At 41.8% G+C, this 25,453-nt stretch overlaps 1 long non-coding RNA gene across 1 annotated transcript in view; it reads right to left on the reverse strand.

Moving 5' to 3' along the window:
- LOC135321558 (uncharacterized) overlaps positions 1 to 25,453 on the reverse strand; it is a 941,446-nt gene that overhangs the window by 403,821 nt on the left and 512,172 nt on the right. The gene's annotated exons all lie outside the window — the stretch shown is intronic.

Genomic DNA, 25,453 nt, shown 5'->3' on the forward strand with positions numbered 1-25,453 from the left:
GGCTAGAAAGACATTCATGAGACCTACTGAACATCGCTGATACTGGCAGAAACATACGGAGAGTCAACGTGCCCTTGAGAAAGTTACACGATTCTCAGCTCCAAGAACGGGTCCAAGATTCCTGACGTCTAAAAGAGAAGAAATGGCAGAGGTGATAAAAGCGCTCATGTTCTTGGAAGAGGTCGTGAGACTCCACACATTCCAAGGGGCATTTACGAATCATTCAGACCGAAATGAACCAAGCCCTGGTAAGCCTATTCCCACGTTTGTGCCTAGCTATCAATCACATGCTCTTCCCTCCACTCCACTCAGGCATCCATTTCAAAGGATCAGAACCTGAGCTGCAATGAATCCAGTAGGAGGAGAGCAAGCCCCTACTGGAATCAGAGTTCCTTCTCCTTCACACTCGGTGAACAGCAGTGAAGTCCTTAAATGTCAAATACTCTCGACTGAAATAGATAGGAATTGAATACTTAGCTCACACAAAGAAATGATGACCTTCCCCTAGATTCAGGAAATGCTGGGGTTATATATTCTTTGGGCTGAAAGGAGTGTGTGAAGTGAGGGGAATAATTGAATGAAATTGAATATGTATTAGGCCTCAGATTTTCAAGACAATACAGGAAAATATTAGAAGTCAGATAGTGAACTGAACTGTAAAAGTCGCCAAACACATTAAAGACACAGTTTATGTGGACAGTCATTCACTTCCGTCAAGCCCAGGGTGCACTATATCATGGAGGTGCAGACTGGGTTGTGTTGAATTGCTTTAACCAACATTATCGGATGATTAAGTCTTCTCAGCACTGATAGAAGAGCACCTGTTTCTCAATAGCCTAGCATATCTGCAGCAGGTTTCTCATAGTTAAATGCCTCTAGGTGCTTTTGGAATCAAGCCTAAATGTGTATATTCTGTTTAGATTTTCTTGTATATTCCTAGAGAGGAATGTTACCCCTTGAAATGCCAACATTGCCTAGTATGTGTCATTGGGAATAAAGAGCACCAGGTGCAGAAGGGAAACCCAGGATGGGGGTTATTTCATGGTTCCAATAGTTATTTCATTGTTCCTTTTGTTGTTGGAGGCTTCAAGAGAAAAGAGTTGGCATGTCCCTTCAAATATTTGCACTGCTATTTTACACTGAGTCTGTCTGTTTTTTCCTTAGATCTGACAAAACCTTACAGAAATTGTCAAGTCTGGCTTTTAGGTTGATTTGGTAATTTTCAAAAACTAACTTCACTTTCATATAAATCCCAAAACATGTAAATCGAGACTGTTAAATTTCTTAAAGTCTGCAACTGCCTTGTCAACATAAATTCACTGCTGGAGTCTTCGGAAAAATAATCCGACAATGGCTGTAAAAAAACGGAGCGAAACAAATATCCAATTTCTGTGAATTATTTGTGAATAGTGTTGATTTGTCAATGCCCAGTAGGAAGAGAACAAGTGCAAACTGCTCTCACTAGCTACCATACACAAAACATTGTAAACATCCACTCACCCAGCCCTTGGCAACGACACTTTCCTAAGAGTGGTCTGTTATTTCCAAAGACAAGATGAGGCCTCAGAAAAACCGGAAGCAGGAAAAGGCAAAGTAGAGAGTGGAAACCAGTGCAGGATCTGACCTCTGGTAATGGAGCACCAAAGGTGAAACTCTGTTTCCCTTGGAAGCACACTCTCAAGCGGGCACCAGGCATGGGATTGAAGGTGATGCGCAGAGTATTAGCAGAGTGCACAGTAGATGCTTGGCTGACAGAACTCAAAGAAATCAGCTCAAAATATCCCCACAATTGAATCTGAGACCAAGATCCGAGCTGCCAAATCTGAGCTAGCAGAGGCAGCGGAAAAAGTGGGATAGGGCTTCGGATGATGGCCCTCTCAGAACTCAGGGATCTAGACTGCGTTGTGGGTTTTGGTGGGTACTTTCAAGAGAGCAAAGAGAATTGTGACCTCAGGGAGACAGCAACAGCACTGGCACTTTAGGATGAGTTTATCGATATGTCCAATTGCCACATCCACTGCATCTGCAGGACCAGGGTCCAATTTGACTTTTTGCCAACAGAGCACATGTGGGGCTCAATCACACGTATCATGCACCTGGACTGAGTGTTCCTTTGGCAGTTGGGTTTGAAATCAGTATTAAAAGTTTTAGGATATTCTACATTCATAACCTGGATTGGGATTACAGTCTGGTTTGAGGCAGACGATGCGGAACAGTTCTGTGATTGCTTCGTGAACCCATTAATCAAGAATGAAAGAACTAGGAAGAGTGGTCAAAGTCCACAGCATGAGAAGATGAAGCATTTCTTACAGCATTATCACCCAAAAGCAGATGCTACATTTTGGACGGCACTGACATGTTACTGCACCGAGGAAACATTGGTCGGTCTGCGGGATCATCCCAGCAAGCCCTGAAGTATGACATCCATACATAAGCTTCCACTGGTGTTTCTGTAGACAGAGAAGCTCTGGGAAGAACTGGTAACTTTGGGACATTACCATGGCAGTAGAAAGTAAAAGCACACTCTAAATTGGCTGTTTTGGAGACACCTCAAAATGACATACAGAGGAATGCAGAGCTGAAAACCTATAGAAGCCTCATTTCCACTAGTGGAAGTGCCCTGTGCCCTTTCAGAATTGTGAGATTAGTGTAATAAAAATGAGGTTCTACTAACCGAAACAGTATGGTGGGTTCATCACAACAAAGGCAACACCAGGATTTAGAGATATACCAGACAACACACACAGGAACAGGGCATGGCATCAAGGTCTAGGGAAAATTGTTCTAACAGAAATAACATTGAATTGCGTACACCAAAGAGTCTAAAATTTGCAATTAACCAAGCCCAATAAGTGTATATTAGATATATGATAGTACCTGAACTGTAGAGTAAAAGAAGTATAGTAAAAGAAACAGGGAGTACCATTTTCAGTTCCAAAGAGACAGAAGGCCCAAAAAATAAGCTTTCAAACAACTCGACTGCAGAACGATACCAGAGCAAGCTCTGAAAATGGAGGTGAGGAAAACACTGATGAACCACAGTTCCTCAGAAGCACAAAAGTCAGTATACCAGAATAGGGGAAGTGAAACTCTAAAGAAGAACCCAATAGTATCAGAAAACTCAATGGATGAGATAAAAACTGGGCTAAAGTCAATCCTAAGCAGACTACATAATGCAGAGGGACTCGTGAATGACTGTGAGGACAGGGGAACAGAAATCCCTCCATCAGAAGAAGACACAGAAAAGCAAGTGCAAACCAACGCTAACATCACTTTTGAATCCTGGGTTAAGAAAATGCAGGTAAGAATAGGAATCATAGGATTTCCAAATGGAAACGCAAGAGATAAGATAATAATTTCTGAAAAGGAATTTGTAGAAAAATCAGAATGAAACTTGCTGAAAGCCAAGAAAGTATCATCTATACGTATTCAGGAAGTACACAGGGTCCAAAAGAGGTGGAATACCAATAGACCAACAAGCAGCTGTAGAATTCAAATAAACAAATTTCATGATCATCCAAGTGATGTAAAATGCACCTCGAGGAAAGCAACTTAGTCAAAACAGAACCTCCAGAGGTGTATCAGCAGATATCTCGGCAGAAATTTTACAGCACGGGGAGGAGTGCCAGAACATAGACCATATCCTGAATGAGAAAAAGCTGCAATTTAGAGTTAGCCTATGCCAAATGACCGCCGTTTATAACAACGGCAGAGATAGGGAATTTCACTGACCAGCAAACCTGAAAAGAATTCAGCAGTTTGATACTGATCCTAAAACAAAAATTGAGAATCCTACCCTGAGTAGAAAAGAAACAAGATGAAATGGAAATAACAAAACCATTATTGCAAATGAAAGAAGAGCCTGAGTTGCAAAGCAGTAAGAAGAAGAAGGCAAGGAGGACATCAAATTCCTAAAGATGGGAGAGGGTAGCAGGAAATCATAGGTGATTTTAAGCACTATCTTAAGTGAATCAGCTTACATGAGTGTCTGAACAAAAGGAGAGATGCATGGCCTAATGTGTTTGCAAAACAATCAGACAAACAAACAAACACCAAAAGGTTACAGTTGGCTGACTTATACCAAACAACCATGATTATTCCAGACAAAATACTCAAAGTGATGTCAAGGATCATTCAGCATGCATCGAACTATTATGGCTGTTAGCATGTACTCAACACACTTGTATTCAGAAAACAGACGCGTGCATTACTATTCATAGATACTGATACAGAAGTGCATATCGTGAGCCAACCAAAATGACGGTTTTGAATAAGAGTGGGTCATAGAACGCGATATAGACTTACAAGTCTTCCAACAGGATGAACGAATGCCTTATAATACCCTACGTAGTGAAGAAATGGCATAAGCCTATAACAAAGAAAAGTAGCTCTGCAAAACTGTACTAAGTGCAAAAGAGACAGACAGGAAAGTGCACGTTGGGATTGGTTTCATTTCTAGGAATTTCAGCCCCCATGAAACAAATGGATCCATGTTCTGAGAGTGTGGGTGTTTCAGCAGAAAGCAACAGACGGATATGTAATCTGGGTGAATGGATATTACACAAACATGAGTTTCCTTGAGTGGGTCTCTGTGTACTGTGAACTGTTAGAAAGTTTAAATAGGTGTGAATCCATAAACTGATCATGGACACTCTTCCCTCCATTTGTACTGTGTATACAGATATGAACAAAAGGAAAGAGGGAAGAGAAAAGGACCATGGGACCCTTCTGGATAGAATCACATTTCCCTTAGGAAACTCTCGTCTAATGCAGCATCACCCCCAACACGGTCTTGATGCATCAACCACTGTGGTTGGCAGTTACCGGTTGGATTCCAGGTGGAATGTTGGTGTGCACCACGAGGCTTGTTGCGGCTGGTGCATCCAAGGTAACTGGGCAGAATTCTGTGGGTGGATCAGTTTGATGGTGGGTCTGCTGCCCTATGTGGAGATTGGCTTAGGTCTTTTGTTCGGGAAGCTGAGTAAGTTCGAGATACTGCTGCTGCCCAAAGACCTGAGTTCACGGGTCAGTTTCCACAATCTGAACGTGCAGACAGTGGAAGATCTGCCTGTCATCAGCTTACTGGTGAGGCTTCAAGGTATTTTTAGACATGCCCAGTCCTGTTGACATCGACTTTATTGGAGACACGAAGAGAAGCTGGCAGAAAAACTGGCTGCATGGATTGAGGAGATGTGCGAACACATTGATGAAAGTTGTTCTGCTACAGTGGAGAATATCGGCATGGAGACATCTCTAGAGCATATCAGGCTCGAAAGACAGTCATGAGATCTACTGAACCTGGCTGATACTGGTAGAAACATACGGAGAGTCAACGTGCCTTTTAGAAAGATACTCGATTCTCTGCTCCAAGAACGGGTCCAAAATTCCTGACGTCTATAAGAGAAGAGATGGCAGAGATGATAAAAGCGCTCATGTTTTTGGAAGAGGTCATGAGAATCCACACATCCCAAGGGGCATTTACGAATCATTCAGACCGAAATGCACCAAGCCCAGGTAAGCCTATACCCACGTTTGTGCCTAGATATCAATCACATGCTCTTCCCGCCACTCCACTCAGTCATCCATTACAAAGGATCAGAACCTGAGCTGCAATGTATCCAGTAGGAGGAGAGCAAGCCCCTACTAGAATCAGAGTTCCTCCTCCTTCACACTCGGTTAACAGTGAACTCCTTAAAGCTCAAATACGCTCGTCTCAATTAGATAGGATTTGAATAATTAGCTCACACAAAGAAATGATGACCTTCACCTAGATTAAAGAAATGCTGGGGTTATGTATTCTTTGGGCTGAAAATAGTGTGGGATGTGAGGGGAATCCTTGAATGAACTTTATGTATTAGGCATCAGATTTTCAACACAGTACAGGAAAATATTAGAAGTCAGATAGTGAACTGAAGTGTAAAAGTCGCCAAACACATTAAAGACACAGTTTATGTGGACAGTCATTAACTTCCGTCAAGCCCTGGGTGCAGTATATCTTGCAAGTGCAGACTTGGTTGTGTTAAAAAGCTTTACCCAACATGATAGGATGATTAAGCCTTCTCAGCACTGATAGAAGAGCACAAGTTTCTCAATAGACTAGCATAGCTGCAGCAGGTTTCTCATAGTTAAATGACTCTAGGTGCTTTTGGAATCAAGCCAAAATGTATATATTCTGTTTAGATTTTCTTGTATATTCCTAGAGGGGAATGTTACCCCTTGAAATGCCAACATTGCCTAGTATGTGTCATTGGGAATAAAGAGCACCAGGTGCACAAGGGAAACCCAGGTTGGGGGTTATATCATGGTTCCAATAGGTATTTCATTGTTCCTTTTTTGTTGGAGGCATTAAGAGAAAAGAGTTGGCATGTCCCCTTCAAACTTTTGGACTGCTATTTTACATTGAGACTGTGTGTTTTTTCCTTACAGCTGACAAAATCTTACACAAATTGTCAAGTCTGGCTTCTAGGTTGTTTTGGTAATTTTCAAAATCTAACTTCACTTTCATATAAATCCCAAAACACGTAAATCGATACTATTAACCTTCTTAAAGACTACAACTGCCTTATCAACCTGTCAAACCTGGAGTCTTCGGACAAACCTTCCGAACATGGCTGTAAAGAATAAGGAGTGAAACAAATACCCAATTACTGTGAATTATTTGTGAAAAGTGTTGATTTATTTATGCCCAGTAGGAAGAGAACAAGTGCAAACTGCTCTCACTAGCTACCATACACAAAATATTGTAAAAACAAACTCACCTAGCCCTTGGCACAGGACACTTGACTAAGAGTGGTCTGTTAATTCCAAAGACAGGATGAGGCCTCAGAAAAACCGGAAGCAGGAAAAGGCAAAGTAGAGAATGGAAACCAGTGCAGGATCTGACCTCTGGTAATGGAGCATCAAAGGTGAAACTCTGTTTCCCTTGGAAGCACACTCTCAAGCGGGCAGCAGACACGGGTTTCAAGGTGATGCGCTGAGTGTTAGAAGAGTGCACAGCAGATGCTTGGCTGACAGAACTCAAAGAAATCAGCTCAAAATATCCCCACAATTGAATCTGACACCAAGATCCAAGCTGCCAAATCTGAGCTAGCAGAGGCAGCGGAAAGAGCGGGATAGGGCTACGGATAATGGCTCTCGCAGAACTCAGGGATCTAGAGTGCGTTGTGGGTTTTGGTGGGTACTTTCAAGAGAGCATAGAGAACTGTGATCTCAGTGAGATAGCAAACGCACTGGCGCATGAGGTTGAGTTTATCGATATGTCCTATGGCCACATCAACTGCATCTGCAGCACCAGGGTCCAATTTGACATTTTGCCAATAGAGCATGTGTGGGGCTAAATCAGAGGTATCATGCATCTGGACTGAGGGTTCCAGGGGGAGTTGGGTTTGAAATCAGTATTAAAAGTTTTAGGATATGCTACATTCATAACCTGGTTTGGGATTAGAGTCTGGTTTGAGGCAGAGAATGAGGAACAGCTCTGTGGTTGCATTCGTGAACCCATAACTCAAGAATGAGAGAACTAGGAAGAGTGGTCAAAGTCCACAGCATGAGAAGATGAAGCATTTCTTACAGCATTATCACTCAATTGCAGATGCTATATTTTGGACGGCACTGACATTGTACTGCACCGAGGAAACATTGGTCGGTCTGCGGGAACATCCCAGCAGGTCCTGAAGTATGACATCCATATATATGCTTCCACTGGTGTTTCTGTAGACAGAGAAGCTCTGGGAAGAACTGGTAACATTGGGACATTACCATGGCAGTAGAAAGTAAAAGCGCACTCTATGTTGGCTGTTTTGGAGACACTTCAAAATGACATACAGAAGAATGCAGAGCTGAAAACCTATAGAAGCTTCATTTCCACTAGAGGAAGTGCCCTGTGCCCTTTCAGAATTGTGAGATTAGTGTAATAAAAATGAGGTTCTACTAACTGAAACAGTATGGTGTGTTCATCCCAACAAATGCAACACCAGGATTTAGAGATATACCAGACAACACACACAGGAAGAGGGCATAGCATCAAGGTCTAGGGAAAATTGTCCTCACAGAAATAACATTGAATTGCGTACACAAAAGTGTCTAATGTTTGCATGTAACCAAGCCATATAAGTCTAAATTATTTACATGATTGTACTTGACCAATAGAGAAAAAGAAGTATTTTAAAAGAAACAGGAAGTACCATGTCAGTTCCAAACAGATTGAAGGCCCAAAAAATAAGCTTTCAAACAACTACACGGCAAAACCATAACAGAGCAAGCTCTGAAAATGGAGGTGAGGAAATCACTGATGAACCACAGTGCCTCAGAATCACAAAAGGCAGAATACCAGGAAAGGGAAAGAGAAACTCTAAAGAAGAACCCAATAGTATCAGAAAACTCAATGGATGAGATAAAAACTGGGCTAAAGTCAATCCTAAGCAGACTACATAATGCAGAGGGACTCGTGAATGACTGTGAGGACAGAGGAACAGAAATCCCTCCATCAGAAGAAGACACAGAAAAGCAAGTGCAAACCAACGCTAACATCACTTTTGAATCCTGGGTTAAGAAAATTCAGGTAAGAATAAGAATCATAGGATTCCCAAATGGAAAAGCAAGAGATAAAATAATAAATTCTGAAAAGGAATTTGTAGAATAATCACAATGAAACTTGCTGAAAGCCAAGAAAGTATCGTGTATACGAATTCAGGAAGTACACAGCGTCCAAAAGAGGTGGAATACCAATAGAACAACAAGCAGCTGTAGAATTCAAATAAACAAATTTCATGATCATCCCAGTGATGTAAAATGCACCTCGAGGAAAGCAACCAAGTCACAACAGAACCTCCAGAGGGGTTTCAGCTGATATATCGGCAGAAGTTTTGCAGCACAGGGAGGAGTGCCAGGACATAGACCATATCCTGAATGAGAAAAAGCTGCAATTTAGGGTAGCCTATGCCAAATGACTGCCGTTTATAACAACGGCAGAGCTAGAGTATTTCACTGTCTGGCAAAATTTAAAAGAATTCAGCAGTTTGAGACTGATCCTAAAACAAAAATTGAGAATCCTACCCTGAGAAGAAAAGTAGCAAGATGAAATGGAAATAACAAAACCATTATTGCAAATGCAAGAAGAGCCTGAGTTGCAAAGAAGTAAGAAGAAGAAGGCAAGGAGGACATCAAAATCCTAAAGATGGGAGAAGGTAGCAGGAAATCATAGGTGATTTTAAGCACTATCTTAAGTGAATCAGCTTACATGACTGTCTGTCTGAAGCAAAAGGATAGATGCATGCCCTTATGTGTTTGCAAAACAAACAATCAGACAAACAAACAAACACCAAAAAGTTACAGTTGGCTGACATATACCAAACAACCATGAATATTCAAGACAAATTACTCAAAGTGATGTCAAGGATCATTCAGCACGCATCGACCTATTATGGTTGTGAGCATGTACTCAACACACTTGTATTCAGAAAACAGACGCGTGCATTAATATTCATAGATACTGATCCAGAAGTGCATATCATGAGCCAACTCAAATTACGGTTTTGAATAAGAGTGGGTCATAGAACGGGATATAGACTTAGAATTCTTCCAAAGGATGAACGAATGCCTTATACTATCCTACGTAGAGAAGAAATGGCATAAGACTATAACAAAGACAAATAGGTCTGCAAAATTGTACTAAGAGCAAAAGAGTCAGACAGGAAAGTGCACGTTGGGATTGGTTTCATTTCTAGGAATTTCAGCACCCATGAAACAAATGGATCCATGTACTGAGAGTGTGAGTGTTTCAGCAGAAAGCAACAGACGGATATGTATTCTGGGTGAATGGATATTACACAAACATGAGTTTCCTTGAGTGGGTCTCTGTGTACTCTGAACTGTTAGAAAGATTAAATAGGTGTGAATCCATAAACTGATCATGGACACTCTTTCTTCCGTTTGTACTGTGTATACAGATCTGAACAAAAGGAAAGAGGGAAGAGAAAAGGACCATGGGACCCTTCTGGATAGAATCACATTTCCCTTAGGAAACTCTCGTCTAATGCAGCATAACCCCCAACACGGACTTGAAGCATCAACCACTGGGGATGGCAGTTACCTGTTGGATTCCAGGTGGAATGTTGTTGTGTACCACGAGGAATGTTGTGGCTGGTGGATCCAAGGTAACTGGGCAGAATTCTGTGGGTGGATCAGTTTGATGGTGGTTCTGCTGCCCTATGTGGGGATTGGCTTAAGTCTTTTGTTGGGGAAGCTGAGTAAGTTCGAGAAACTGCTGCTGCCCAGAGTCCTGAGTTCATGGGTCAGTTTCCAGAATCTGAACGTGCAGACAGTGGAAGATCTGCCTGTCATCAGCTTACTGGTGCGGCTCCAATGTATTTTCAGACTTGGTCAGTCCTTTTGATGTCGACTTTATGGGAGACACGAAGAGAAGCTGGCAGAAAACCTGGCTGCATGGATTGAGGAGATGTGCGAACACATTGATGAAAGTTGTTCTTCTGCACCGGAGAATATCAGCATGGAGACATCTCTAGAGCATACCAGGCTCGAAAGACATTCATGAGACCTACTGAACCTCGCTGAAACGAGCAGAAACATACGGAGAGTCAAGGTTCCCTTGAGAATGTTACTCGATTCTCTGCTCCAGGAATGGGTCCAAGTTTCCTGACGTCTAAAAGAGAAGAGATGGCAGAGATGATAACAGCGCTCATGTTCTTGGAAGAGGTCGTGAGAATCCACACATCCCAAGGGGCATTTAAGAAACATTCAGATGGAAATGCACCAAGCCCAAGTAAGCCTATTCCCACGTTTGTGCCTAGCTATCAATCACATGCTCTTCCCTCCACTCCACTCAGGCATCCATTTCAAAGTATCAGAACCTGAGCTGCAATGAATCCAGTAGGAGGAGGGCAAGCCCCTACTAGAATCAGAGTTCCTACTCCTTCACACTCAGTGAACAACAGTGAACTCCTTAAAGGTCAAATACTCTTGACTAAAATAGATAGGAATTGAATACTTAGCTCACACAAAGAAATGATGACCTTCCCCTAGATTCAGGACATGCTGGGTTTATGTATTCTTTGGGCTGAATGGAGTGTGGAAAGTGAGGGGAATCTTTGAATGAACTTGAATATGAATTAGGCCTCAGTTTTTCAAGACAGTACAGGAAAATCTTAGAAGTCAGATAGTGAACTGAACTGTAAAATTCGCCAAACACATTAAAGACACAGTTTATGTGGACAGTCATTCACTTCCGTCAAGCCCCAGGTGCACTATATCTTGGAGGTGCAGACTTGGTTGTTAAATTGCTTTCCCCAACATGATCGGATGATTAAGCCTTCTCAGCACTGATAGAAGAGCACATGGTTCTCAATAGCCTAGCATAGCTGCAGCAGGTTTCTCATAGTTAAATGCCTCTAGGTGCTTTTGGAATCAAGCCTAAATGTGTATATTATGTTTAGATATCCTTGTATATTCCTAGAGAGGAATGTTACCCCTTGAAATGCCAACATTGCCTAGTATGTGTCATTGGGAATAAAGGGCACCACGTGCACTAGGGAAACCAAGGATGGGCGTTAATTCATGGTTCCAATAGGTATTTCATTGTTCTTTTTGTTGTTGGAGGCTTCAAGAGAAAAGAGTTGGCATGTCCCCTTCAAACTTTTGGACTGCTATTTTACATTGAGACTGTCTGTTTTTTCCTTAGAGCTGACAAAGTCTTATAGAAATTGTCAAGTCTGGCTTTTAGGTTGATTTGGTAATTTTCAAAAACTAACTTCACTCTCATATAAATGCCAAAACACGTAAATAGATACTATTAACCTTCTTAAAGACTGCAACTGCCTTATCAACATAATGTCAAAGCTGGAGTCTTCGGACAAATCCTCCGACCATGGCTGTAAAGAAAATGGTGCGAAACAACTATCCACTTTCTGTGAATTATTTGTGAAAAGTGTTGATTTGTCGATGCCCATTAGGAAGAGAACAAGTGCAAACTGCTCTCACTAGCTACCATACACAAAATATTGTAAAAACAAACTCACCCAGCCCTTGGCACAGGACACTTGCCTAAGAGTGGTCTGTTAGTTCCAAAGACAGGATGAGGCCTCAGAAAAACCGGAAGCAGGAAAAGGCAAAGTAGAGAATGGAAACCAGTGCAGGATCTGACCTCTGGAATTAGAGCATTAAAGGTGAAACTCTGTTTTACTTGGAAGCACACTCTCAAGCCGGCAGCAGGAATGGATTGAAGGTGTTGCGCTGAGTGTTAGAAGAGTGCACAGCAGATGCTTGGCTGACAGAACTCAAAGAAATCAGCTCAAAATATCCCCACAATTGAATCTGAGACCAAGATCCAAGCTGCCAAATCTGAGCTAGCAGAGGCAGCGGAAAGGGAGGGATATGGCTACGGATGATGGCTCTCGCAGAACTCAGGGATCTAGAGTGCGTTGTGGGGTTTGGTGGGTAGTTTCATGAGAGCAAAGAGAACTGTAATCTCAGTGAGATAGCAAACGCACTGGCGCATGAGGTTGAGATTATCGATATGTCCTATTGCCACATCCACTGCATCTGGAGGACCAGGGTCCAATTTGACATTTTGCCAACAGAGCACATGTGGGGCTCAATCAGAGGTATCATGCATCTGGACTGAGGGTTCCAGTGGGCGTTGGGATTGAAATCAGTATTAAAAGATTTAGGATCTGCTACATTCATAACCTGGATTGGGATTACAGTCTGGCTTGAGGCAGAGGATGAAGAACAGCTCTGTGGTTGCCTTTGTGAACCCATTAATCAAGAATGAGAGAACTAGGAAGAGTGGTCAAAGTCCACAGCATGAGAAGATGAAGCATTACTTACAGCATTATCACACAAATGCAGATGCAACATTTTGGACGGCACTGTCAGTGTACTGCACCGAGGACACTTAGGTCGGTCTGCGGGATCATCCCAGTAAGCCCTGAAATATGACACCCATACATATGCTACCACTGGTGTTTCTGTAGACAGAGAAGCTCTGGGAAGAACTGGTAACATTGGGACATTCCCATGGTAGTAGAAAGTACAAGCGCACTCTATGTTGGCTGTTTTGGAGACACTACAAAATGACATACAGAAGAATGCAGAGCTGAAAACCTATAGAAGCTTCATTTCCACTAGAGGAAGTGCCCTGTGCCCATTCAGAATTGTGAGATTAGTGTAATAAAAATGAGGTTCTACTAACTGAAACAGTATGGTGTGTTCATCACATCAAAGGCAACACCAGGATTATAGAGATATACCAGACAACACAAACAGGAACAGGGCATGGCATCAAGGTCTAGGGAAAATTGTAATCACAGAAATACCATGGAATTGCATAAACCAAAGAGTCTAAATTTGCACTTAACCAAGCCTTATAAGTCTATATTAGATACATGATAGTACCTGAACTGTAGAGTAAAAGAAGTATAGTAAAAGAAACAGGAAGTACCATTTTCAGTTCCAAAGAGATTGAAGGCCAAAAAAAAAAAGGTATCAAACAACTAGACGGCAAAACGATACCAGAGCAAGCTCTGAAAATGGAGGTGAGGAAAACACTGATGAACCACAGTGCCTCAGAATCACAAAAGGCTGAATACCACAAAAGGGGAAGAGAAAATCTAAAGAAAAACCCAATATTATCAGAAAACTCAATGGATGAGATAAAAACTGGGCTAAAGTCAATCCTAAGCAGACTACATAATGCAGAGGGACTCGTGAATGACTGTGAGGACAGGGGAACAGAAATCCCTTCATCAGAATAAGACACAGAAAAGCAAGTGCAAACCAACGCTAACATCACTCATGAATCCTTCGTTAAGAAAAAGCAGGTAAGAATAGGATTCATAGCATTCCCAAATGGAAAAGCAAGAGATAAAATAATAAATTCTTAAAAGGAATTTGTAGAAAAATCAGAATGAAACTTGCTGAGAGCCAAGAAAGTATCATCTATACGAATTCAGGAAGTACACAGTGTCCAAAAGAGGTGGAAAAAAAAAGACCAACAAGCAGCTGTAGAATTCAAATAAACAAAGTTCATGATCATCCCAGTGATGTAAAATGCACCTCGAGGAAAACAACTTAGTCACAACAGTACCTCCAGAGGGGTTTCAGCTGATATCTCGGCAGAAATTTTCAGCACGGGGAAGAGTGCCCGGACATAGCCCATAATATGAATGAGAAAAAAATGAAATCTAGGGTAGCCTATGCCAAATGCCCGCCGTTTATAACAACGGCAGAGCTAGGGAATTTCACTGACCGGCAAACCTGAAAAGAATTCAGCGGTTTGAGACTAATCCTAAAACAAAAATTGAGAATCCTACCCTGAGAAGAAAAGTAGCAAGATGAAATTGAAATAACAAAACCATTATTGCAAATGCAAAAAGAGCCTGATTTGCAAAGAAGTAAGAAGAAGAAGGAAAGGAGGACATCAAAATCCTAAAGATGGGAAAGGGTAGCAGGAAATCATAGGTGATTTTAAGCAGTGTCTTAAGTGAATCAGCTTACATTGTTGTCTGTCTGAAGCAAAAGGAGAGATGCATTGCCTAATGTGTTTGCAAAACAAACAATCAGACAAACAAACAAACACCAAAAGTTTACAGTTTGCTGACATATACCAAACAACCATGAATATTCAAGACAATATACTCAAAGTGATGTCAAGGATCATTCAGCACGCAGCAACCTATTATCGCTGTTAGCATGTACTCAACACACTTGTATTCAGAAAACAGACGCGTGCATTACTATTCATAGACACTGATCCAGAAGTGCATATCATGAGCCAACACAAATGACGGTTTTGAATAAGAGTGGGTCATAGAACGGGATATAGTATTATAAGTCTTCCAACAGGATGAACAAATGCCTTATTCTACCCTACGTAGAGAAGGAATGGCATAAGCCTATAACAAAGAAAAGTAGCTCTGCAAAACTGTACTAAGGGCAAAAGAGACAGACAGGAAAGTGCACGTTGGGATTGGTTTCATTTCTAGGGATTTCAGCACCCATGAAACAAATGGATCCATTTTCTGAAAGTGTGGGTGTTTCAGCAGAAAGCAACAGACGGATATGTAATCTGGGTGAATGGATACTACACAAACATGAGTTTCCTTGAGTGGGTCTCTGTGTACTGTGAACTGTTAGAAAGTTTAAATAAGTGTGAATCCATAAACTGAACATGGACATACTTCCCTCTGTTTTTTACTGTGTATACAGATCTGAACAAAAGGAAAGAGGGAAGAGAAAAGGACCATGGGACTCTTCTGGATAGAATCACATTTCCCTTAGGAAACTCTCGTCTAATGCAGCATCACCCCCAACAAGGAATTGATGCATCAACCACTGGGGATGGCAGTTACCGGTTGGATTCCAGGTGGAATGTTGGTGTGCACCACGAGGCTTGTTGCGGCTGGTGGATCCAAGGTAACTGGGCAGAATTCTGTGGGTGGATCAGTTTGATGGTGGGTTTGCTGCCCTATGTGGGGATTGGCTTAGGTCTTTTTTTCGGGAACCTGAGTAATTTCGAGATACTGCTGCTGCCCAAAGACCTGAGTTCACGGGTCAGTTTCAAGAATCTGAAAGGGCAGACAGTGGAAGATCTGCCTGTCATCAGCTTACTGGTGAGGCTCCGAGGTATTTTAGGACTTGCCCAGTCCTGTTGACGTCGACTTTATGGGAGACACGAAGAGAAGCTGGCAGAAAAACTGGCTGCATGGATTGAGGAGATGTGAGAACACATTGATGGGAGTTGTTCTGCTACAGTGGGGAATAAAGGCATGGAGACATCTCAAGAGAATTCCAGGCTAGAAAGACATTCATGGGACCTACTGAACCTCGCTGAAATGGGCAGAAACATACGGAAATTCAAGGTTCCATTGAGAAAGTTACTCGATTCCCTGCTCCAAGAACGTGTCCAAGATTCCTGACGTCTAAAAGAGAAGAGATGGCAGAGATGATAAAAGCGCTCATGTTCTTGGAAGACGTCGTGAGGATCCACACATCCCAAGGGGCATTTACGAATCATTCAGACCGAAATTCACCAAGCCCAGGTAAGCCTATTCCCAGGTTTGTGCCTAGCTATCAATCACATGCTCTTCCCTCCACTCCACTCAGGCATCCATTTCAAAGTATCAGAACCTGAGCTGCAAGGAATCCAGTAGGAGGATAGCAAGCCCCTACTAGAATCAGAGTTCCTACTCCTTCACAATCGGTGAACAGCAGTGAACTACTTAAAGTTCAAATACTCTCGACTAAAATAGATAGGAATTGAATAATTAGCTCACTCAATGAAATGATGACTTTCCCCTAGATTCAGGAAATTTTGGGGTTATGTATTCTTTGGACTGAAAGGAGTGTGGGAAGTGAGGGAAATATTTGAAGGAAATTGAATATGTATTAGGCCTCAGTTTTACAAGACAATACAGGAAAATATTAAAAGTCAGATAGTGAACTGAACAGTAAAATTCGCCAAACACATTAAAGACACACTTTATGTGGACAGTCATTCACTTCCGTCAAGCCCCGGGTGCACTATATATTGGAGGTGCAGACTTGGTTGTTAAATTGCTTTCCCCAACATGATCGGATGATTAAGCCTTCTCAGCACTGATAGAACAGCACCTGGTTCTCATTAGCCTAGCATAGCTGCAGCAGGTTTCTCATAGTTAAATGCCTCTAGGTGCTTTTGGAATCAAGCCTAAAATTATATATTCTGTTTAGATTTTCTTGTATATTCCTAGAGAGGATTGTTACACCTTGAAATGCCAACATTGCCTAGTATGTGTCATTGGGAATAAAGGGCACCAGGTGCACAAGGGAAACCCAGGATGGGGGTTATTTCATGGTTCCAATAAGTATTTCATGGTTCCTTTTGTTGTTGGAGGCTTCAAGAGAAAAGGGTTGGCTTGTCCCCTTCAAAGTTTTGGACTGCTATTTTACATTGAGACTGTCTGTTTTTTCTTTACAGCTGACAAAATCTTACTGAAATTGACAACTCTTGCTTCTAGGTTGATTTGGTAATTTTCAAAAACTAACTTCACTTTCATATAAATCCCAAAACACGTAAATCGATACTGTTAACTTTCCTAAAGTCTGCAACGGCCTTGTCAACATAAGGTCAAAGCTGGAGTCTTCGGACAAACACTCCGACGATGGCTGTAAAAAAACAGAGCGAATCAAATATCCAATTTCGGTGAATTATATGTGGAAAATGTTGATTTATCAATGCTCAGTAGGAAGAGAGCCAGTGCAAACTGCTCTCACTAGCTACCATACACAAAATATTGTAAACACCCACTCAATCAGCCCTTGGCAAGGACACTTTCCTAAGAGTCGTCTGTTACTTCCAAAGACAGGATGAGGCCTCAGAAAACCTGTTAGCAGGAAAATGCAAATTAGAGAATGGAAACCAGTGCAGGATCTGACCTCTGGTAATGGAGCATCAAAGGTGAAAGTCTGTTTTCCTTGGAAGCACACTCTCAAGCCAGCAGCAGGCATGGGATTGAAGGTGATGCGCTGAGTGTTAGCAGAGAGAACAGCAGATGCTTGGCTGACAGAACTCAAAGAAATCAGCTCAATATATCCCCAAAATTGAATCTGAGACCAAGATCCGAGCTGCCAAATCTGAGCTAGCAGAGGCAGCGGAAAAGAGGGGTAGGGCTACGGATGATGGCTCTCGCAGGACTCAGGGATCTAGAGTGCGTTGTGGGTTTTGCTGTGTACTTTCAAGAGAGCAAAGAGAACTGTGACCTCAGTGAGACAGCAACCGCACTGGCGCGTGAGATTGAGTTTATCGATATGTCCTATGGCCACATCCACTGCATCTACAGGACCAGTGTCCAATTTGACATTTTGCCATTAGAGCACGTGTGGGGCTCAATCAGAGGTATCATGCAACTGGACTGAGGGTTCCTGGGGGCGTTGGATTTGAAATCAGTTTTAAAAGATTTAGGATCTGCTACATTCATAACCTGGATTGGGATTACAGTCTGGTTTGAGGCAGAGGATGTGGAACACCTCTGTGGTTGCCTTCGTGAACCCATTACTCAAGAATGAGAGAACTGGGAAGAGTGGTCAATGTCCACAGCATGAGAAGATGAAGCATTTCTTACAGCATTATCACCCAAATGCAGATGCTACATATTGGATGGCACTGACAGGGTACTGCACCGAGGACACATAGGTCGGTCGGCGGGATCATCCCAGCAGGCGCTGAAGTATGGCATCCATACATATGCTTCCACTGGTGTTTCTGTAGACAGAGAAGCTCTGGGAAGAACTGGTAACATTGGGACATTACCATGGCAGTAGAAAGTACAAGCACACTCTATGTTGGCTGTTTTGGAGACACTTCAAAATGACATACAGAAGAATGCAGAGCTGAAAACCTATAGAAGCTTCATTTCCACTAGAGGAAGTGCCCTGTGCCCTTTCAGAATTGTGAGATTAGTGTAATAAAAATGAGGTTCTACTAACTGAAACATTATGGTGTGTTCATCACAACAAATGCAACACCAGGATTTAGAGATATACCAGACAACACACACAGGAACAGGGCATGGCATCAACGTCTAGGGAAAATTGTCTTCACAGAAATAACTTGGAATTGCGTACACCAAAGAGTCTAATGTTTGCACTTAACTAAGCCCTATATGTCTATATTAGATACATGATAGTATCTGAACTGTAGAGTAAAAGAAGTATAGAAAAAGAAACAGGAAGTACCATTTTCAGTTCCAAAGAGATTGAAGGCCCAAAAAATAAGCTTTCAAACAACTAGACGCCAAAACGATACCAGAGCAAGCTCTGAAAATGGAGGTGAGGAAAACACTGATGAACCACAGTGCCTCAGAATCACAAAAGGCAGAATACCAGAAAAGGGGAAGAGAAACTTTAAGAAGAACACAATAGTATCAGAAAACTCAATGGATGAGATAAAAACTGGGCTAAAGTCAATCCTAAGCAGACTACATAATGCAGAGGGACTCGTGAATGACTGTGAGGACAGGGGAACAGAAATCCCTCCATCAGAAAAAGACACAGAAAATCAAGTGCAAACCAACGCTAACATCACTCTTGAATCCTTCGTTAAGAAAAAGCAGGTAAGAATAGGACTCATAGGATTCCCAAATGGAAAAGCAAGAGATAAAATAATAAATTCTTAAAAGGAATTTGTAGAAAAATCAGAATGAAACTTGCTGAGAGCCAAGAAAGTATCATCTATACGAATTCAGGAAGTACACAGTGTCCAAAAGAGGTGGAAAACAAAAAGACCAACAAGCAGCTGTAGAATTCAAATAAACAAAGTTCATGATCATCCCAGTGATGTAAAATGCACCTCGAGGAAAACAACTTAGTCACAACAGTACCTCCAGAGGGGTTTCAGCTGATATCTCGGCAGAAATTTTCAGCACGGGGAAGAGTGCCCGGACATAGCCCATAATATGAATGAGAAAAAAATGAAATTTGCGTAGCCTATGCCAAATGCCCGCCGTTTATAACAACGGCAGAGCTAGGGAATTTCACTGACCGGCAAACCTGAAAAGAATTCAGCGATTTGAGACTGATCCTAAAACAAAAATTGAGAATCCTACCCTGAGAAGAAAAGTAGCAAGATGAAATTGAAATAACAAAACCATTATTGCAAATGCAAAAAGAGCCTGACTTGCAAAGAAGTAAGAAGAAGAAGGCAAGGAGGACATCAAAATCCTAAAGATGGGAGAGGGTAGCAGGAAATCATAGGTGATTTTAAGCAGTGTCTTAAGTGAATCAGCTTACATTGTTGTCTGTCTGAAGCAAAAGGAGAGATGCATTGCCTAATGTGTTTGCAAAACAAACAATCAGACAAACAAACAAACACCAAAAGATTACAGTTTGCTGACATATACCAAAGAACCATGAATATTCAAGACAATATACTCAAAGTGATGTCAAGGATCATTCATCACGCAGCAACCTATTATCGCTGTTAGTATGTACTCAACACACTTGTATTCAGAAAACAGACGCGTGCATTACTATTCATAGACACTGATCCAGAAGTGCATATCATGAGCCAACACAAATGACGGTTTTGAATAAGAGTGGGTCATAGAACGGGATATAGTATTATAAGTCTTCCAACAGGATGAACAAATGCCTTATTCTACCCTACGTAGAGAAGGAATGGCATAAGCCTATAACAAAAAAAAGTAGCTCTGCAAAACTGTACTAAAAGCAAAAGAGACAGACAGGAAAGTGCACGTTGGGATTGGTTTCATTTCTAGGGATTTCAGCACCCATGAAAAAAAAATGGATCCATTTTCTGAAAGTGTGGGTGTTTCAGCAGAAAGCAACAGACGGATATGTAATCTGGGTGAATGGATACTACACAAACATGAGTTTCCTTGAGTGGGTCTCTGTGTACTGTGAACTGTTAGAAAGTTTAAATAAGTGTGAATCCATAAACTGAACATGGACATACTTCCCTCTGTTTTTTACTGTGTATACAGATCTGAACAAAAGGAAAGAGGGAAGAGAAAAGGACCATGGGACCCTTGTGGATAGAATCACATTTCCCTTAGGAAACTCTCGTCTAATGCAGCATCACACCAAAAAAGGAATTGATGCATCAACCACTGGGGATGGCAGTTACCGGTTGGATTCCAGGTGGAATGTTGGTGTGTACCGCGAGGCTTGTTGCGGCTGGTGGATCCAAGGTACCTGGGCAGAATTCTGTGGGTGCATCAGTGTGATGGTGGGTCTGCCGCCCTCTGTGGAGCTTGGCTTTGGTCTTTTGTTCGGGAAGCTGTGCAAGTTCGAGTTACTGCTGCTGCCCAAAAACCTGAGTTCACAGGTCAGTTTCCAGAATCTGAAAGGGCAGACAGTGGAAGATCTGCCTGTCATCAGCTTACAGGTGAGGCTCAGAGTTACTTCCAGCCTTGCCCAGTCCTGTTGACGTCGACTTTATGGGAGACGCGAAGAGAAGCTGGCAGAAAAGCTGGCTGCACGGATTGAGCTGAGATGCGAACATATTGATGAGAGTTGTTCTGCTACAATGGAGAATACCGGCATGGAGGCTTCTCTAGGAAATTCCAGGCTCGAAATTCTTTCATGAGACCTACTGAGCCTCGGTGATACTGGTAGAAATATAAGGAGTGTCAACGTGCACTTGAGAAAGTTACTCAATTCCCTGCTTCAAGAACGGGTCCAAGATTCCTGACGTCTATAAGAGAAGAGATGGCAGAGATGATAAAAGCGCTCATGTTCTTGGAAGAGGTCATGAGAATCTACAGGTCCCAAGGGGCAATTACAAACCATTCAGACCAAAATGCACCAAGCCCAGGTAAGCCTTTTCCCAGGTTTGGGCATAGCTATCAGGCACTTGCAATTCCCACCCCTCCACTCAGTCATCTATTTTAAAGAATCAGATCCTGAGCTGCAATGAAGCCAGTAGGAGAAGAGCAAGCCCCTCCTAGAATCAGAGTTCCTCCAACTTCACACTCTGTGAAGAATGGTGAATTCCTTAAAGGTCAAATACTCTCAACTAAAATAGATAGGAATTTAATACTCAGCTCACACAAAGAAATGATGACCTTCCCGTAGATTCAGCAAATGCTGTGGTTAAGTCTTTTTCGGGTGAAGGGAGTGTGGTAGGTGAGGGGAATCTTTGACTGAACTTGAATATGTATTAGGCCTCAGTATTTCAAGACAGTATAGTCAAATATTATAAGTCAGATAGTGAACTGAACTGTAAAAGTCGTGAAAGACATTAAAGACACAGGTTATGTGGGGCGTCTTTCCCTTCAGACAAGCCCCGGGTGCACGATATCATGGGGGTGCACACTTGGTTGTGTGAAATTTATTTACCCAATATGATCAGATGATTAAGCGTTCTCATCAATGATAGAAGAACACCTGGTTCTCAATTGCCTACCATAGCTGCAGCAGGGTTCTCAGAGCTAAAATGCCTCTAGGTGCTTTGGAATCAAGCCTAAATGTATAATTTTGTTTGGTTTTTCTTGTATTTTCCTAAAGAGGAATGTTACCCCTTGAAATGCCAACATTGGCCAGTATGTGTCATTGTGAGTAAAGGGAACCACATGCACAAGGGAAACCCAGGTTCTCGGTCATTTCGTGGTTCCAATAGGTACTTCATGGTTCCGGTTGGTGTTGGAGGCTTCAACAGTAAAGAGTTGACATATCACCTTCAACATATTGGACAGCGATTTTACTTTATAACTGTCTATATTTTTCTTATAGTTGACATAATGTTACAAAATTGACAGGTCTGGCATCTAGGTGGATTTGGTATGTTTCAAAATCTACCTTCATTTTCTTATAAATCCCAAAACATGTAAATCAATTCTATTAATCTTCTTAAAAACTGCAACTGAGTTATCAACACAATGTGAAAATTGGAGGCTAAGGACAAACCCTCCCACCATGGCTGCATATTAAACAGAGCTAAACAAACATCACAATTCTGTGAATTATATATGTAAAATGTTGTTTTATCGATGCCCAGTTGGCAGAGAACCAGTGCAACCTGCACTCACTCCCACCCATGTACACAGCAATGTAAACATCCACTCACCCAGCCCTTGGCACAGGACACTTTCCGAAGTGTGGTCTGTTACTTCCAAAGACAGGATGAGGCCTCAGAAAACCTGGAAGCAGGAGAAGGCAAAGTAGAGAATGGAAATCTGTGCAGGATCTGACCTCTGCTGATGGAGCAGCAAAGGTGAAACTCTGTTTTACTTGGATGCACACTCTCAAGCGGACAGCACACATGGGATTGTAGATAATGCGCTGAGTGTTAGAAGAGTGCACAGCAGATGCTTGGCTGACATAACTCTTAGAAATCAGCACAAAATATCCCCACAATTGATTCTGAGACAAAGATCCGATCTGCCAAATTTGAGCCAGCAGAGGCAGCGGAAAATGAGGTATAGAGCTACAGATAATGGCACACGCTGAGTCTCAGGGATCTGGAGTGCATTGTGGGTTGTGGTGGGTTCTATCAAGAGAGCAAACCGACCTGTTATCCCATTAAGAAAGCAACCACATTGGCGTGTGAGGTTGAGTTTTTCGATATGTGCCATGGCCACATCCACTGCATCTTGCAGGCCCAGGATCAATTTGACATTTTGCCAATAGAGCACGTGTGTGGCTCAATCAGAGATGTCGTGCATCTGGTCTGAGGGATTCAGTGGCCCTTGGGTTTGAAATCAGTATTAAAAGCTTTAGGATCTGCTACAGTCATAACATGGACAGGGATTATGGATTGGTTTGAGGAAGAGAATTCAGTACAGCTCTGTGGTTGCATTCGTGCACCCATGATCCAAGGATGAGGGATCAAGGAAGAGTGGTCAAAGTCCACAACGTGAGAAGTTGAAGCATTTCCTTCAGCATTATCTCCCAAATGCAGATGCTACATTTTGGATGGCACTGACATGGTACTGCCCAGAGGACACAAAGATCGTTCTGTGGGATCATTCCAGCAGGCCCTGATGTATGACATCCATACATATGTTTCCACTGGTGTTTCTGTAGATAGAGGAGCTCTGGGAAGAACTGGTAACGTTGGGACATTCCCATGGCAATAGAAAGCACAAGCGCACTCTCAGTTTGCTGTTTTGGAAAGACTCCAATATGACATACAGCAGAATGCCGAGCTGAAAACCTTTAAGCTTCATTTCCAGAACAGGAAGTTTACTCTGCACTTTCAGAATTGTGAAGTAAGTGCAATAAAACAAAGTTTTACTAATTGAAAAAATATTGTGTGTTCATCACAACAAAGGCAACACCAGCAATTAGAGGTATACCAGACAACACACACAGGAACAGGACATGGCATCAATGCCTAGGGAAAATTGTCCTCACAGAAATATCATGGAACTTTGTACACCGAATGGTCTAAAATTTTCACTTAACAAAGCCCTATAAATCTATATTAGATACCTGATATTACTTGACCAGTAGAGATAAAGAAGTATAGTAAAAGAAACAGGAAGTACCATTTTCAGTTCCAAAGAGTTTGAAGGCCCAAAAAATAAGCTTTCAAACATCTAGACTGCAAAACGCTACCAGAGCATGTATTGAAAATGGAGGTGAGGAAAACATGAAGTACAACAGTGTCTCAGAATCACAAAAGGTAGTTATCCAGGAAAGGGGAAGAGAAACTCTAAAAAAGAGCCAAATAATATCAGGAAACTCAAGGATGAGATAATATCAGTGCTAAAGTCAGTCCAAAGCAGACTTGATAATGCAGACGGACTCGTGAAAGACTGTGAAGACAGGGGAACAGAAATCCCTCGATGAGAAGAAGACATAGAAAAAGAAGTGCAACCCAATGCAAACATTGCTGTTGAAGCCTGGGGTAAGACAAAGCATGAAAGAGTATGATTCGTAAGAGTCCCAGATGGAAAAGCAAGATTAACAAAAAAAGTCTGAAAAGATATTTGTAGAAAAATCAGACTGTAACTTGCTGAAACACAAGAAAGAATGAGGTATACGAAATCAGAAAGTACACATACCAAAGTAGTTGGAAACCCAATACACCTACATTCAGCAGTATTATTCAAATCAACAAAGTTCATGATCAACCGAGTGATTTTAAATGCATCTAGAGGAAAACAACTTAGTCACAACACTACCTCCAGAGGGGTTTCAGCTTATATTTCGAGAGGAATATTGCAGGATAGAAGGAGTGACAGGACATAGACCAAATCCTGAATAAGAAAAAGCTGCAATCTATGGTAGCCTATGCTACAAGACTGACATTCCTATTAAAGGCAGATCTAGATCATTTCACAGACAGGCAAAACTTAGAAGAATTCAGCAGTTAGGAACTTATCCTTAAAGGAAGATTGAGAATTCCACCCTGAATCGAAAAGTAGCAAGTAGAAATGTAAATAAGGAAACCATTATTGGAAATGCAAGAAGAGCAATGAGTTGCAAAGAATAAACAAGAAGGCAATGAGGAAATCAAAATCCTGAAGATGGAAGTGGGGAGCAGGAAATCATAGGTGATTTTCAGCACTATACTAAGTAAATCAGCTTACATAACTCTGAAGCAAACGGAGAGATTCATGGCGTAATGTGTTTGCAAAACAAACAACAAGCAAACAATCAAACAAATAAACACAAAAAGAGTACGGTTGGCTGACATCTATCCAAAGGAAACATGATAATTCAAAATAAATTACTCAAAGTGATGTCAAGGATAATTCAGCCTGCATTGACCCAGTATCGAGGCTTGCATGTAATCAACACACATGTATTCAGAACACAGACGCGTGCATTAATATTCATAAATATTGATTCAAAAGAGCATATCGTGACCTAACCCAAATGCCGAATTTGAATAAGATGGAGTCATAGTCCGTGATATAGGATTACAAGTCTTCCAACAGGATCAATGAATGGCATATTCAACCCTACGTAGAGAATAAATGGCATACACCTA

Source organism: Camelus dromedarius, chromosome 6 (genome assembly GCF_036321535.1).
Source record: "Camelus dromedarius isolate mCamDro1 chromosome 6, mCamDro1.pat, whole genome shotgun sequence".
NCBI lineage: Eukaryota > Metazoa > Chordata > Mammalia > Artiodactyla > Camelidae > Camelus > Camelus dromedarius.